This window comes from Onychomys torridus, chromosome 7 (assembly GCF_903995425.1).
Source record: "Onychomys torridus chromosome 7, mOncTor1.1, whole genome shotgun sequence".
Classification (NCBI taxonomy): domain Eukaryota; kingdom Metazoa; phylum Chordata; class Mammalia; order Rodentia; family Cricetidae; genus Onychomys; species Onychomys torridus.
In genome coordinates this window covers 96588201-96594200 of record NC_050449.1, presented here as the reverse complement: position 1 = coordinate 96594200, position 6000 = coordinate 96588201, and the positions used below count along the sequence as shown (strand labels likewise).

At 48.2% G+C, this 6000-nt stretch overlaps 1 protein-coding gene across 5 annotated transcripts in view; it reads left to right on the top strand.

Annotated features, from left to right (window-relative positions):
• Positions 1-1207: 1207 nt before the first annotated feature.
• Tmem108 (transmembrane protein 108) overlaps positions 1208-6000 on the top strand; it is a 269467-nt gene continuing 264674 nt past the window's right edge. For all 5 annotated transcript variants that reach the window (XM_036193177.1, XM_036193174.1, XM_036193173.1 and 2 more), the window contains exon 1: positions 1208-1301. The gene's annotated coding sequence lies outside the window, so the exon portion shown is untranslated. The remainder of the gene's footprint in view (positions 1302-6000) is intronic.

The following is a 6000-nucleotide window of genomic DNA, read 5'->3' as shown; positions in this document are numbered from 1 at the left end:
TGATCACCTTTCTGAAGAGTAAAATAAAACTACTTGGCATGTGTTCCTATCTCTTGGCCAGAAGAGCTGGTAGAAGGAGGATTTGGAAAGCTTACTATTTAAGACTTTTGGAAGCTGGGCATGGTAGAGTAGTCCATAATCCCGGCACTTGGGATGCTGAAAGAGGATCATAAATTCCAGGCAAACCTAGACTCCATAGGGAGGTGTGTGTGTGTGTGTGTGTGTGTGGACTCTTGAACTACCTTGAGATTGGCAATGATGGACAACAATGCTAGCTCTCCAGTCTAAAAACACATCAAATTTGAGGTAGCAGAGGCACTGGGTATTTGACACAGGGACAGAGGAGTGTTTGGATAACTTTAAAAACCTTCAAGGGAAATTACATTCTAAGCTCTGTGGTTTACGCTAAATTGCCCAAAGAGTTAGTTCTATCTCCCTCCTCTTAAAACATGCTTCTGAGTTTCCCCGTGGAGTCCTGCGACAGGCTGCCGAGATTCCACAAGGCTGGGGCCCCTTGGTTCCTCTCTTATCTAGTCAAGTCTCAAGACACACTCGCCCATCTCTTTCCTGAGGAGCCAGACCTGGTGTGCTCATCTGCCTCTGCTTGTCTGTTTCATATACACGAAGTTGGTCCACGTGGCCTTTCCTCGCCGGCTGCTCATCAGATCACCCCATGTCGAGGCAGTCCTCTGAAAGCTCTTCATCATTGAAGGACAAGAGAGGTCGTGAAACTTGCAAACAAATCAAGTGGGGGTTTGTTTGTTTTTCTTTCTCTATTTTTTGACAGTGCTCCTTAAAGTATGGCCTTGGACCTTGGACCAAGAGAAGCTTCCTCACCACTTAGAGGCTTGTTAGAAATGCAGAATCTCGAGGCACCACTCCAGACTTTAACAAGACTCCCAGGTGATTCTTATTTAAGCTAGGGTCTGAGACATCAATCGATATTGGCATTGATCAACTGGACGCCACTCATCCGCAGCAATAAGGGACTCAGCCCTTTGTGCCCGCCTCGCACCCGCTCCGCTCGGTAGCAACCGAACCCCTGGGGACATCGGAGCCAGGCGCTTGCCGAGGGCAATTTGGTGATTGGCTTGTGCGGCCACGTGACCAGCGCGGAGCCTTCCACGAGACAGGATTGGTTCTTGCGGACGCTGACGGACAGGGCCGGGGCGGGCCTGAGCCCGGTCGGAGGGGCGCCGGCGGGGGCCGGAGGGGCGAAGGCGCGAGAGCGCGAGTGCGCGTGCGCGAGCGGCGGGGCTTTCTCCGGAGCCGTCGGAGGGAGCCGGAGCGCTTCTCCCGAGGTGAGCGGAGCGGGGCGGTCCCTCGGATGCCGGGTCCTGGGGAGCGGCGGGGGATGGCTCGGGGTTCGCCTGCCCGGGGAGCCCTGCATTGGGGAGGATGCAGGGCAAATTCATTCGCCAGCCTCCGTGCCTCGGTTTCCCTTTTCCCAACCTCTAATACATTTCCCCATCCTCCCCGCGGCGGCCGCGGCTGTACCGGAGGAGGCTTGCCCACCTGGCCGCCTCGCCTCCGCCTTTGTTTCCCGCCCCGGAGGGATGCTGCCACCGGTCCCCTCCTCTGGGGAAGGGCGCGGGAGGCGCCGCGGGGATGCCACGGGAGCTGGACCCGGGCTGGGAAGAAGGTGGCTTCTATGCAGCGAGACCTGTCGCCTGGGTGAACGACAGGGGGAAAACGTAGTGTCACTTTGGTTTGAGCCCTTGAGACTCGAACTAATCCGCGGCTGCGAGCGAAGCGAAATTCCTAGCATATCTGATGGTCCTTCTGCCTAGATGCGCGGGGAGACCGAGCCTGTGCCGCCCCGGGGAGCGTGCCCTGGGAAGGCTGCCGGGTCTGTCCGCCGGACCTCGCGTCTGCCCTCACCCCAGACTTTCACTGAAACCCAACGCTCGAAGCCTGTGGAGAGAATCTGGAGATGCGTTAAAAAGCTTAATTTTGTTGGTCACACACACACAAAAAGGTTTCCAGAGACAGTGTAACTGATGACTGGGAAATGGTGAGGGAACTGCCTGCAGTGAACTGCAGACCAGACAGCGCGCTGAGAGGCTTCTTCAAGAAGATACAAGAAGCGGAGTGGGGGTGGGTTCTGAGACTTTCTAGGGCTGTTCAAGAGGGCACTTATTTTCAGCCTGTCGGGAGGACAGTGTAGGAAGAGTGAAGTAGGGTCTAAATGCACTTTCTAATTCTTTAAAAAGGTGTATGTCTAAAAAAAAAAAAAAAAAAAAAACCAACCATTTGACTGCCAGAAGAGATGGGGCGGAATCTGTTGAGGGAGGGTGTGTCTAGGAGCTTAACGTGGTGCTTAAAAAGCGAACGCATCTCCCGAGACATACAGCAGCAATGACACACAGAAAACCTTATGGTAAAACTTAAAAGATCCCCCGAGTTTCCCTCTAGTTAACTAGTTTGATGCACCTGGTGTTGTGAAAAATGGTTCAGCTAATTACTAGGAAGATTTTTACTGTGCCCTGGAGTTTCAGTGTGACCCATTCAGAACGTAACTGTGTTCCTCTATAACCCATTGAGAACTTACTCTTTGGAGACATTCTGATAACTGCTGTGAAGCCCTTCCTTTCCCGTGTGAAGTTGTTTTTCGGTTAGACATCTAAAACAACCATACCTTGTGCCCGCAAAATATTCATTTTGATGTACTGAATTACATAAAATTCAATTAATTTACTTGCTGAAATTTCAAGGTACTGAGCAAGTTTGTTTGTTTTTTTTCAAAAGATTGTTTTTGAGAAGGCACCCCTTCCATTTTCTAGACTAGAGAACTTAAACGCGGGGTTCTCAGCTGCCCCGAGTAAACTTTCGGTGGTTTCCTGAGCTGAAACTGGAAGAGTGGGATCCGCTGCGAGGCACCGTGGGAATGCCACAGATGACCCTCATGAGGCCCGAGAAGGTTCTCCTCTGATAGACTGAAACACAGCAGATTCGTGGGAATAACTTTACAATAGAAAGCAGCTATACCGTGGGGAAGGAAAGGGAACTTTGAGGATGAAGGTGGTGGCATGGTTTGAGACAAGCATGCTTTCTTTTTAAAAGGGCGAAAAATGGCTTTTTTTTTTTAAGCTACATGTAAGATATACAGAGGTCATGGTTGTTTGTTTAACCTGTGGAAGTGGGGTCAGCTGTGTCAAGAAGACTGAAAAACCTGGCTGGGGTCTACAGGGCCGACAGAGACATTGACAGGCATGGTTCAACTTGAGGGACACAGTGCACCTCTCTGCCCTGTAAGACAGGGGCTTTATCCTCCAGTTCAATAAAAGCTCCTAGCTCTGCTTCAAGACAGCCACAAAATCATTTTCTTTCTGCCGTTTCTGTCCTCGGGGTCACAGACAAAGAGGATGAGGAACTAAGGAGACAGATTATAGTCAGACCTGCATGCCTAAGCAGTCATGCTCTTGGAGGAGGATCTGTGTCACATTGTATGAATATAAGAGCCTTCACCCTGTCCAGTGCCTGGGGGAGTTCCTTAGCGTGCACACTGTGGGATAAAGCTGGCTTCCACTGCCACAGGTGGGGGGCTGGGTAGACTCATCTGTGGGGCAAAGAGGAGCCTGGAATGTCTGAATTCTGCCAGGCTCTGCAGCTTGCTTGCAAAGAGGTTTCCAGCCAAAGCTGCCTCATTATCGTTTAGCCTGGCTGGCCTTTTCATGGCTTCCAGAGGACCTCCAGATCACATGACAGAGGCTTCTGGTGAGATTATGGTTCTCAGCCTATGTCAGTTATCCCTGTCATGTGCTGTAGAAAAGAGCTCCACTAAGACACAAGTCTAGGGTGTCTGTCTTTCGAGTTCTTAGCTCAAGTCACCTACAGGTTTCCCTCAAACAAGTTGTACCCTCCATACCAGTAGATGGCGATCTTGCCTCTGGGAATTCATGAAGAGGATGGCTATGGAGCTGTCAGTGGCAGCGTGGATTTTGTGTAGATTTTGGATAGGCTCTGTTAGCTCCCAGGTTAAAATATAATAATAATAAATAAAAAAGTTCTGAGCACTTAACTGTTTATATAATACAGGAATAATGGGGTGGGTGAGAATTTATATTCTCTCTCTCTCTCTCTCTCTCTCTCTCTCTCTCTCTCTCTCTCTGTCTCGAGCGCACACTGTGTGTGTTCTGATTCAGGGGGCCATAAATTGAAAAGCATGGTAGTATAAGCTTTAAGAGCACTTGGTATACACACTGCTGTTTAAGCATACATAATGTTGAGGTTATGAATTGATGTTCATTCCAAGACTTCATTTCTAATTATTTGCATGCAAAGTTAGTCTCCACATAAGGATGTCTCTATGAAGTGAACATGTGATTTTAAACCCAGTCTGTAGTCAGTAATACATGTCTTGAAGGCGGCAGTGAGAGTTTTCATGAAAACAATGTTAAGTCACTCTATCCCAAGACTGTCCACGAAAGGCAGGTAGAGTCATTTTAAATCAGTTTCTTTTAAGACTTGAATGTTTCTAACAAGTGTTCATAGATTTTATTAGCTAACTTTGACCTTCAAGTCTGAAGTAACGATTCAAAACTTGAACATTAAAAAAAAACAATACTTTTAATTGGAGTTCATTTATATATTCTCCAGTTTTGGAATAGCTATTTTGTTCTTTGTTACAGACTACTTTCTGAGGTGGGTTTTGTGTTCACTAAATGCAAGGGAAGTTGGTGCCTCAGGCAGCAATGGAGAAGTCACAGCATAGGGGAAGGTTCTAGCTCAGATCCTGCCCACGCTGTAGGACATTGCCTGTGGAGCCATCAACCGTCGCCTGCTCTCTGTGCCGCTGTCTTCCTGGAGCTCAGCTTCCTTTGGGCTTATTCCTGTCTCTTTAAGTGAACCGATAAGCTGTTTTATTGGGTTCCCTCCCCCCTCCCATCAGAGGCAAATCCTAAAATCCCATTTGTGACAGCAGTAGTCACAAATCATTGATGCTGCCTTTTTGTGGCCATAAATCAATCTGTCTTTCTGGCTGTTATTTTTCTCACATTTCCTGAGTTTGTCAAGTGAATGCGACTTAACTCTCTTTCCAAGTCTGAAGGTCTTTGGCTGAGTGGTTTCCGTCAGGTCTTTCGGAAGCCTCCAGACAGTGCTAGTGTCAATAGTGTGTCCATGTTGTGAAGGGCAGGACAGCTGTGAAGCTTGACAAAGAAGATACCTCGCTAGAGCTCTTCCTCTGTAGAGACTGTGGGGCTCCCATTAGGGTCCTACAGTTCAGAGGTGGAAGAACCCCTAGGGGTGGTTAACTTAACCTTTCCATGTTTTAACTCAAACTGAGTGATTTTCTAAGCTAATAGAGCTTGATGGTGGCAGAGAACTCGGAGGATGAGGCCCCGAGCTTGGGACTCACTAACGCCTCCTTTCCCAGATGCTGTCTCCCTTTCCAGATGCCGCCTCCCTTCACCCGTGCTTAGGACACAGACAGTGCTGTGTCTACAGGACCCAGCCAGGGAAGTTAGCTGAGGAATTTCTTGATATGGGATTGAAGTCACAGCATGAGTAGCTTTGGCCTGGGCTTTTCTTTTTAGTTTTTTCTTTTATCTCTGACTGACCCTGAGCTGGACTCTTTTTTGTATGTCTTTGGTGATTTATTTATTGTAAGTTTTTCACAGTACTGTTTCCTGTAAAAAAAAAAAATTATGTGTTACATAATTTACTTCTGTAATTTTATGTGTTTGTCCTTATACATTTTTTTCGGGGGTGGGGGGAGTGTATATGTGTGTGTGTCTATAGAGCTGGGCCAGGCTAGTGGGTGAGTGGAGGCTGGAAATGGACATTGGGTGTCTTCTTCAATCAAATTCCATCTTAGTTTTGGAGACAGAGTCTCACTGAGCCTGGAGATAACTGATTTGGTTGTGTCCTGGGCAGCATTCCTAGAGACCCTTCCGACTCTGCCGCTCCAATGGCAGGAACAGAGGCATGTGCCAGCATACCTGGGTATAATTATTAATGTCCATGTTAGGGAATTGAACTCAAGTCCTCACCAGTCAT